Source organism: Heterocephalus glaber, unplaced genomic scaffold, assembly GCF_053883595.1.
Source record: "Heterocephalus glaber isolate CG9 unplaced genomic scaffold, H.glaber_assembly_v1.0 deba00001497, whole genome shotgun sequence".
In the NCBI taxonomy this organism is placed as follows: domain Eukaryota; kingdom Metazoa; phylum Chordata; class Mammalia; order Rodentia; family Bathyergidae; genus Heterocephalus; species Heterocephalus glaber.
Window position 1 is genome coordinate 70,407,029 of NW_028258320.1, and position 11,207 is coordinate 70,418,235.

The following is an 11,207-nucleotide window of genomic DNA, read 5'->3' on the forward strand; positions in this document are numbered from 1 at the left end:
AGGGCAGGTGGCAGAACCACTGAGCTAAATCCCCAGCCCACATTTTGCATTTTAATTTACATTTCCCTAGTGACTAGTGTGGGACATTTTTTCATGTGCTTATTTGCTACCTATCTTTGTTCAAGTATCTGTCCAGATCTTTTGCCTTTTTTTAAATTAGGCTTTTTTCTTATTTTGAATTTTAAGAGTTATTTGTACATTTTGGATTACATCCTTTGTTATATCTTTTGCAAATATTTTCTTCTAGTCAGGGCCTTGTCTCTCTTTTTGGGGGGGGTTACGGGAGATCAAATTTGGCACCTTGCACTTGGGAGGTAGGCAACGGAACCACTAAACTAAATCCCCAGCCCTCCTCATTCTCTTAACAGTGTCTTTTACCAAGCAGAAATTTTTAAGTGTTTTTAATTTTAATGAAGTCTAACTTGCTAAGTATTTCTTTCATGGATTGTGGTTTGGATGTTGTATTTAAAAACGCATTGCTAATTCCATGATCATCTAGATTTTCTCCTATGATATCTTCTAGAAGTTTTATAGTTTTATGTTTTACATTTAGCTCCATGACTCATTTTGAATTAATATTTGTAATGAATATGTCTAATTTTTTGTATGTGATTGTCCAGTTGTTCCAACACTATTTATTTAAAAAATATTCTCCTTTCCATTTTATTGTCTGCCTATTTGTGTATTCTTTCATCAATGCTACATTTTTGTGATAACTTTAATGTCAATCTTTCAACTTTGTTTTCTTTCAATATTATTTTAATTTTTCTTGCTCTTTTGCTTGTCCATATAAATTTTAGTTTGTTCACGTCCTCAAAAATAACTTGCTAAAATTTTGATTGGGATAGTTTTCAACCCTTACATCGGGTTGGGAAAAACTGACATCTTGACAGTATTGAGTCTTCCTGTCTGTGAATGTGACATGTTTCTATTTTTTTTATTTAGTTCATCAGAGTTTTATGGTTTTGCTCATATAAAAGTTATCTATTTTCTTAGAATTATTCCTAAATATTTTATTTTTTGGTGTTAGTATGATACTGTGTTCTGAATTTCAAACTATTTGTTCATTGCTGTTGTGTAGGAAAACAATGGACTTTTGTGTATTAACTTTGTATCCTGCAACTTTGTTATGATTGCTCAATTTTCTACGCAGATGATCATGTCATCAGTGAACAGAGACAGTTTTATTTCTCCATTCCCAATTTGTATGCCTTTTATTTCCTTTTCTTGTTTCATTGCAATAGGTAGGACTTCCATTGCAGTGTTGAAAAGGAGTGGTAAGAGGACATCTTGTCTTATTCCTGGTATTACTAGGAAGTCTTCCAATCTCTCACTGTTGAATATGATGCTGGCAATTGGGTCTGTATAGATATTTTTTAATCAAGTTGAAGTTCCCCTCTTTATAGTTTACTGAGAATTTTGATCATCACTGAGTATTGGATTGTGTCACTTGCTTGTTCTGAGCCTATTGATATGATAATGTGATTGTCCTTTTTCAGACTTCCATGTGATGAATTTCATTAATTTTCAAACTAGCTTTCCAGACCTAAGTTAAATCCCAATTGGTTTTAATGTATAATTCTTTATACATTGTAGGATTCAATTTACTGATATTTTGTTGAGGATTTTTGCATCTATGTTCATGAGAAATATTGCTCTGTAGTTCTTTTATGTCTTTGCGTGGCTTGGTAATAGGGTAATGCTAGTCTGAAATAATTAAAGAGTATTCCTCCTGCTTCTGTTGTCTGAAAGAGGTTGTAGAGAATTGGTACAATTTCTTTCTTAAATGTGTGGTAGAATCACCAGTGAACCATCATACTACCAAGCCTGGTGCTTTCTGTTTTAGAAAGTTAATTATTGATTCAATTTATTTAATAGCTATAGACCCAGTCACATTTTCTGTCTCTTATGAGAGTTTTGACAGATTATATCATTCAAGGAATTTGCTCTTTTCATTTAGGTTATCAAATATCTTTTGGCTGTTAGGATTTATAGCTGTGACATCCATCATGATGATTCAAAGAGCCTAATCATCCAATAAAACATGCAGAAAAGTTTACATGGATGATGTTTATCTGAATTATTTGCTCAAGAGACAGATAACTGTAAGTTTAAATTGCAGAGTTAAATTTAAAAAATGAGATTATGTAATTTAAGATCTTTATCTTAACACCATAAATTGACTAGTTGATCTAAAGTGAAAATTGCAGGCCAATGCATGTTTTAAAATTATTTCTATGGCATCTAAATAAGAAAACGGTTAGTATAATGAATGTATACATGCATTTTTGCATTAACTCTAGCTCTGAAATGAATTTGGGGATTTCTTGATAAATGTTTTCATAGAAAAACAGTCACAGAAAATTTTTAGTAACATTATTCGCAAGAATAGTATTCTTCATGAACGTTATTTTTATAAGCTTGGATTTTACTTTGTTGTGGGGTTTCAGAGTTCTGGGGATTATATTTGGGGGAGAATTTAGAAGCATGGTGGTACTACTTAACTATATTCTCAGTTAACTCAATTACAAATTTAAAATTTTAACTTGTTTTGGCTTGCTGTTTTAAGCTTTTTGAAGTTATTAAGAATTATAATTAAAAAACTAGTCTGTAATTATAGACATTTGATGGTTAAGTTAGTGTTATTTTTTATTTAATTAATTTTTCCTAGAATTGTATTTTTTAATTAGTAAAATTTTTTTCATGATTTTAAATGGTTTACTCTGAGAATTCAGTTGTGTTGTTTTAAGAGCAACAGCGGCCTTTTTATTGTCCCATGCACAAACATCTTTCTACAGAAACATCACCATTTATGGCAGCTTGGAATGATTTGGTTTGCTTATTGGTACAAAACTTCATTTAGGGGCCATACAAAATAGTTTTATAAATAAGTAACAACCAAAACCAATTTTTTTCTAGGCCCTTTTGAGAGCTATATATGAAATTCTTAGTTCTCATACTTAACACTTTGACAGGTAAAAAAATTTCCCTTTCTTTTGGTGCCAGGGATTGAACTTGGGACCTTGCGCTTTCGAGGCAGGCAGAGGAACCACTGAGCTAAATCTCCAGCCCCCAAATTTCCTTTTCATAGCGAAATGAAAGAAGAAATCTACCATGGACCCAAAATAGTTGGATGACAGCTCTTAACACCCCTCCCCAAAAAATAAAAGTATAAAGAAGAGGAAGTAGAATCAAGCTAACAACAAAAGAAATACTTTTCTTTTCCTTCAAACTTCTCAAAAAGCTTCTTTACAATCTTCCCTGATATTGAACATTATATTACCAGGTTCAGTGAAACTTGAAAGAATTTCAACTTCTTATGACATTGATCTAATAGGAAAACCTTTTCCCTTACTGGCAATGCCTATTAAATCTGAAGTATCACTTACATATTTTAAAATGTGCCTAAATATGAAACTTTTTCAGGACCTCTAAATTAATTCTCTATTCAACTCTTAAGTTATATTCCTGTGGATCCCAAATTTATTTGGTTCTGAATCAGCATCAGTAACTAGACTAAGCAACATCTTCAGGTTCTAAACTGCAAAGTGGTCTGGTTTGAGAGAATTGATATGCACTTATAAGTTATCTGGTTGCTTTACTCATGTTCTTTTAGTTCATTTTGTATAGATCTTAGAAAGGTGCCAATAAGGAAGTGATTTGAAGTCAGCAAAGGAATAAGTTAATATTTATAAATAATAGAACAGTATAGGTAAGAATACTAGGAAGTTTTAACTCGACAATCATTTTAATAGGCTACTTTGGGTTCATCTCTTCTGTCCCCTTCATACCTACCCTGTCCTCCCAGAAGATGTGCAGAGGTAAACATTCCCTTCATGATCTCACAGTTCAGCTTTGGATAAACCAGACATAATTTGTAAAGCATGTGTTACAGTGTGCCCAGTATACAAAACCATGTGTAACACAAAATTATTATTCTCTTAAACATTCATAACTGGGCCAGAACTAAGGTGAGGTAGAGCAGATCCATAGGTGCTTGAGTTAAAGGGCCGCTCCTTTTTAAAACTGACTCACTTGCAGGACCTTGAACATCAGTGCCTCTTTAAATTTTGTACTGGGAAACCCGTCTGCCTTACTCTATGCCCGTCCCTGATTCATAGCATTACATTATGCTGTTTTGCTCTTTGGGTGAATAAAAGTAAACTTGTAAAGAAAATTTTGTTTTAGCTTTGTCTTTATGCAGAAGCATAAATATTATAATCTGAATTTGTATTGGTATATGTTTGCAGTCATGAAGTTTACATTCCTTTTGGGGATTCAGTACATATATACGTGTTTAACGTATCTTAATCATTTTCGGTACCCTTCTCTCCCCCTCTTCTCCCCCCAACCAAATTTAAGAGAGGATATTTTATTTTTTTTGGTACCGGGGATCAAACTCAGGTCCTTGCGCTTGCACAGCAGGCGGCGAAACCACTGAGCCAAATCCCTATCCCTTAAGAGAGTATATTTTAAAGAACTTCCAGCTTCATCAATGTCAAGCCAATTAGCAGGTTTTTTTCTGAAGCACTAAAACCCAGACTCCTTTGCGATCCTTCCCTATTGTGAGTTGTAAATACTTTAAGGGCAGGGCCTATATTCTATTAATTTCATAATGCAATACCTTTCTGAGTGTCTAGCCCAGACTGTTCTCATAAATGATAAATGCCTAAACGAATCTTGAATGAACAGTGACAGAATCTATCTACATGCTAAGAATTGACTTCTAAAATTCTTTTATGTGTAATACACCCATGAAAATAGTTTTATTAGGGCTGGGGATTTAGCTCAGTGGTTCTACCACCTGCCTTGCAAGCGGGAGGTCCCAAGTTCGATCCCTGCTACCAAACAAACAAACAAAAAAGAAATATATATATAGTACAGATACAATTGAAGGGAGAGCAGGGGAAGGGGGAAAAATAAGAACCAAGAGAGAGTGTCTTTTTTACCCTTTTCTACAGTAAACACAAATACACAATCCAAAAAAGAGTAATAAGTTTTAAAACATTAAAATTAAAAATTAGGCTGACATCATATTCTTGATTATTGATTGATATTTGGAGTGTACATTTTTCCAAATTTTTTAACCAAGGACATTCTCAGCACATAGTTATTTCCTAAGTAGAAATTTTATTCCCTTCTTGTTTATTCCCTCAAGACACTGTTTTTCTTTTTTAAAGTCACAATTCCAGGATATTATTACTTGTCCTTTATAATTAATCATTCCCATTTCTTTTTTCTGCTTGAGCAGCATAAAGTTTCTGTGTCATCTTTTCCATTTTTCATTTCTTGATTTTCACTTTGTAAATAACTCCTTGAAGCAATAAGTGATTTGGCAAATTACATGGAAATATTAAGGGCATGACTGTTTTATGGTACAATGTACCATGTTCAAACAATGGTTTTCATTGTTATACCATCTCTCTTATTATCAACACATTAATGTATAAATACTTTACTGAGCGCCTTCTGGGTGGCAGCCCATCAGGCCCTTGTTCAGTGACTGGCACCTAGTACCTATTCAATTAGTCCATGAATTAATGAAAACATCAGGTAGCCACTGATTCTAGTAGGATGTTTGGAAGAAGAGATAAGTTAGATCCCACACATGGAAATCCATAGAGATAAGGCCATGACAGCATCCCACAGGGAAGTGATGGTCTCTACCATGGTCACCCAGATGGGCCAATAAGTGGATGGATGGCAGATCCAAGGACCTTTTAAGAATTGGCATGAATGGGTAAAACTCCCCAACTCCCCACCATAGCTCCTTAGCTGGTGAAACTCTTTTGATTGGAAAGATCACCAGCCAAAGGAAGAAGAAACTTTTACCAGCTCCAATTAAACAAGGTGAAATTAGCCAAATAAGCTAAGAACGTATCTTAGTCTATTTGTGCTACTATAACAAGTCATTTATAAATAATAATTTATTTCTCACAGTTCTGGAGGTTGGGAATTCCAAGATCAAGATACTGTTAGGTTTAGCTAGAATGAGAAAACTGATCTCTAGGACCCCTATAATTCTATGAGTCTTTAGCTCAATTGCTATTTTTTTTCCAAAGTGTTTAATGCTGCCATATCTTGCACATGAACATATTGTACAAGCTGATTATCACAATGGGTATGTTCTATAATTTAAAAATATGTCAGGTGAGAAAATATTTTGAACCAATTTATTTTATTAATATTTATCTAATTTTTCTTGTATATAAATGGAATGTCTTTCTGCTTAGGTTTGGGACCTTGGAGGTAGAGCAATGGAGGAATTCACTTCTCACAGTGGTATTAACTGTAATACGGTTGTATTGACTGCAGAATGAGCCGATAGCAAGGAAGCAGCCCATCAGTAAGTGAAAGACTGAGCAAAAAGAGCACATTAGTTCGCTAGTACAGTGAGCACACAAGAGAAGAGCAAATCCACAAATGCAGATTATTCCTTTTGAGTGTGTTGATACAAATAATTGGTAAATTCTATATATCACATCAATTGCTAAACACTTCCTTATGGTTCAGAACTGCAGTTTCCTGATTGAATTTAGTGGTGCAATACATGAACAGACTTCAGCAGATCTTTGGAACTTCTTTGGTGATTCCTATTGGATTCCTTTGGAAGGCAATACAGATGTCTAGCTCCTCCTAGGAACACAGAGGACAAAGATGTTCTGCTTTGGGGGAGAAAGGAATAGCTTTTTAAAGTTCATTCTCTTTGCTCTGCCAGGGTTATTCTTCCAGGATAGTACCTTTTACTTCCAGGAGGTGAGTAAAAGACACTCAGGATTCAAACTCCACTGTTGATGGTTAGCCTGTTTTTGAAGCTCCTTTCTTTCCATTCCAACAGCTGAAATGTCCAGAAGACAGTGAGCATTTTCTTCTGTTTATCCCTAAAGGGTCCATGGAGACATTTTTCATCATTTCCTGGTTTGGAGAGAGGATGTTGTTAATCAACTGCCATCTCAATGCTCAGATTAGTGTCAAGACTAAGAGGGCATCTGGTTCGCTTCACTGACAAAGCGATGAAAGGCCTTGCTTGTAAATAGCTTTGACTGCGTTTGCAAACTCTTACATTAGTTGTGCTACCCTTACGTTCCCCGAATACTTCTTCAAAAGTTCTGCTTCTTTCCTAGGCTGTGAGTTGCCCTGATTACTAATTTTCATAATCAGTTCCTGGAGGTTTCCACTGGGGCTGTTTGAAAGTCTTCCTTAGCTCCGGTGTGTGATGGCTTTGAACTTGGTGGGACACTGTGCCTGTTCCCATCATGGGGGTGGAGTAGGATGGGGAAGAATGCTCCCTGCTAGGATCTGAACATTCTATGCTACTGAATTCCTCCACTATTGTATATCATGCCTACATATCTTTAAAAATAAGAAAGGTGATTTATTCCTAATCAATACACTCTGCTAGCAATTGACATGTACCTCCTTCATCTTCTTAAAAATATAGGGTTGGATAATGAGAGGAGAAAAGAATATCTGCCTAAATTAACCAAAAGAGGAGGAGGATTAAGAAGTAGAAAGAAAATAAGGCCATTTAAAAAAATTAAAATGAAGCATTTACCTTTATCTGTTCCTAAGGCATCCAGAAACCTCCCATTGCAGAATCAGTTCACTGAAGAAGGACTTTTAAACTCCTCATGGGTTTCTTTCTGTTTGGACAGAAATGACCTCAGAGACAGCCTGACAAGATTGACAAGATTGGTGAAAACAGCTCTTCATTCTAGGCTGTCTAAGATCAGTGGGATGGGGATAGAAGGAAGAGGACAAAGAAGGAGGAAGAAGAGGAAGGAGTGGGGAGGGAGAAAAGTTTTTAGGTCTAAGTCAGTCTTTCTAGGAGTAGGGTGTGAGAGTTTGGGAATTTATAATCTACAGGATTTTTTTTTCTTTTGTTTCTAAAAGGGAAAAGCTTAAGATAATTTTTGATGTCAGCAAAAATGTGAGAATCATCCACAGAACTCAGAGCTGTTTTTCTCCCAATAAAACATAAAATGTAGCAGTTTTGGTAGCACTGGAATCATAAGGAAAGAAAGGTGGGTGTTGCTCAGCTAGAAGTATCCTAAAACACTGAAGAATATGTATATACAAATACTGAAAAAGAAAGGAGTTTTTCGGCTGCTGTGCCACAGAGTTGGTCATCATAAAAGATGAGTAATCACCCATTTAAGAATAAGAATTAGGAGGCTGGAGATTTAGCTCAGTGGCAATGTGCCTGCCTGGCAAGCCTAAGGTCCTGAGTTCAATTTCCAGTACTGAAAAAGAAAAAGAAAGAGAATTAGGAACCCCATCTGGTGGTAGTTTAAGAAAACAACATGTGTAAGGATAACACACCTGAAAGCAATGTGAAAAAGGAAGTAGCTTTGTTACACTATCTTAACACACCATTCTGTAGTGAATTTCTAGCATAAGCTGCCTTCTGATAGGCACACCGTTCAATACCCACAGTTGGAATATTGTAGGGCCAGGAAATACAGCCGACTTAATAGTACTATGATCTGAGATGAAAAAAACTTTGGGATCTAATGCCCAGCCAGGTCACTGGCTCACTCTCACTATGCAAACACAAACCACTGAGTTTTCTTTGCTGTTGGCTTAATATGCAGAGGCTTCCAGAAAATAAATGACCAATAGAGGGGAGAGAAGTGTAAGGGTCATGGGAAGAGGACACCCAGATAATAATGTGGTGAAAGATAAAGCATCATTGAGTGCAACTGAAAACCTCATCCGAGAAGGCAAAAACCAACCAACCAAATAAACAGCAGCCCAAAGATCCCCTGGCTTTCCATTTTATATCCCTTAATAACCTATTTTTCACGGGTGGGAGTAAAATAAAGAAATTCTCATATTTTAAAACTTAAAATAGGATCATTTAAGCAATTGAGATGAAGGGTTAAAAACTGAAAAGAAAAAAATCAATGATAGTTTGTATTTGGTATCCAGAATTAAAAGATTTTAGTGATCAATCATCCACTTTGAGTGGATTTTTAAAAAATTTCATGGAGAAATTGGATAGAGTTGGATAGAAAGTTGGATAGAGAGTTGGATAGAAAATAATTCTGTTTTTTATTAATAAGGGCTTATGTTGATAAATTAGGGATTTTTCCATTTTTACTCAATCCTGATAGATTTTGACAAATACTGCTTACCTACAGACCCCACATGTTATGTTTGCTTTGCATTTTGATTTTTCTAAAGAGCTGGCAGATGAGAAAGATCCAGCTAGCAAAAAGAAAGGAAGAAAAAGCTGGTGAGGAAGAGGGGAAAAGCACGTGTAAACACCTTGCTGTGGGAAAGGCTTAGCACATTTGGGTTGTGTAAGAATCCAATACGGAAGCTGGTGTGTGGGGGGGGTGCGGGTCCAGAGTCAGTGACAGTCCTGGCGGTGGTGCTGTCATTCTAGGCCTTGCTGACTGTACAAGGAAACTGGGTTCTTTCTGTGCTAAGAGACATAGAAGGCCGTCGGAGGCTCTGGGAATGACCTGACCCACACATTCAAAATCTAAACCTGTTGCTCAAACTTTGGCAGTGAATAAAGTTAGAATAAGAAGATAATATAATAATCCATATTTTGTTATTGCCTTAAATTTTTTGGTTGGTTGATTATTTATTGCCACTAACTGATTAGCTCTCATATTATTATTATTATTATTATTATTATTATTATTATTGGTACGAGAGATCGAACTCAGGACCTTGCGATTGCGAGGCAGGTGGTGGAACCACTCAGCTAAATCCCTGGCCCAGCTCTCATATTATTTTTAAATAAATAAAAAATACTTAAAGAAATTACCACACTTTGGGGATAACTAAAAATGTAGCCAGGAACCAGCTGAATCATAATAGTTGCTTGATGATTGCTTATTGAATTTCAGAGCTGTTGAGTACATATTTTGAGATATTTTCCTCCCAAAAGTGTTGACACACAGGAACGTGAAAGAAGTTAAGTAAAATTTTCCAACTAAGCTAAACTATAATTCATCTAGTATAAAAATGACCTTAGACAAAATTGTCTAATGGAAGTTTATTTATTTTTATGTATTCTTTATGTTTTATGGATGTTAACCCTCTATTTGAAATAAAATTTCAAATATATTCCTCAAAAAATGATCTTAGATATTAACACCGAGAGATGTGATTTGAATGCTCTATTATTTCCAAAGGAATAGAGATGCCCCATAGACATTCACAATGTCCTTGAATGAGCCAATGGAACATACCATCCAAGAACTTATTTAAAGCTCTCTTGAAATCACTCACATTTTCAACCTATATCTCCTGGTGGGATGAGGAATTTTTAATTTTATAAGGTATTCAGAAATTTGCTTATCTCATATTCATTTCTCTCAAATTATACTTTCAAAATATCATTACTTCTCTACTCTCAGTTTCTACTCAAGCTTAGTGGCTTAGTGTCTTTGCTTCTGTGGGGCACTGCAAGGAAGGAGGGGAACAACATGATAGGACTTCGTAGTCCTTCTGACCAGCTGGTGAGGATGGGAGGATGGGATATGAGGAGGGGCATTATCCAAACACAAAAAGAGCTATTGATTACCATGGCTGCTATCTGGGCTCCCCAGGAAAAAGGAAATGAAAATGTTATAAAAACCCAAAAGAAAACAGTTTAGTATAGTCAGAACTCTTGCACCTTAGAAGCACATTATTTAACCTCTTTAAGCCTTTTATCTCTATAAAGTGGGCTGATATTTTGTCTGTTTTCCAGGTGCTATGAATGATAAATGAAAAGCTTCTTGCACACTGGGTGCTTAGCACAGACTGGTGCAATTGGTGCCCTAGACTACTATTTACTCTGCTGGGCTTTTACTGTACAGAAAGTCATCTTGAAGTTCCCTCCAAGTTTCATCCTGAGGAATCCTGATATGGCCATTCAGATTGTTTAAAAATTGTGAGTTCATTACAGTTTGGTTTGCACATCTCTTCCTGAGAACATTTTGTTGACATTTGTTTTTAATTATAGTACTTTGAGATCACACTTTCAGAAACCACAAGGCCAACTTATGATCATAATTATTTAAGCACGGTTTCCATTATTCTTTTGCCTACATTGAAATATTTCTACCTCCATCCTGGCCATTTTCAGAACTCAGCAAGCTCTTTTGCTGCTGATTTTTACTAGTTTGGCATTCTGCTTCTAGGAAAATCAATGTGAAGTTCAACTTAAGATTTCAATTCTTGATCACCTGACTGATTTTAGCAAA

At 35.5% G+C, this 11,207-nt stretch overlaps 1 long non-coding RNA gene across 1 annotated transcript; it reads left to right on the forward strand.

The window, feature by feature from the left end:
* The first annotated feature begins 1,960 nt into the window (after window positions 1–1,960).
* LOC147825748 (uncharacterized) lies at window positions 1,961–10,874 on the forward strand. The gene is made up of 4 exons (XR_015440465.1): window positions 1,961–2,105; window positions 6,234–6,346; window positions 7,894–8,024; window positions 10,712–10,874. It is a non-coding gene; the product is annotated as an uncharacterized LOC147825748 (long non-coding RNA).
* Window positions 10,875–11,207: the final 333 nt, after the last annotated feature.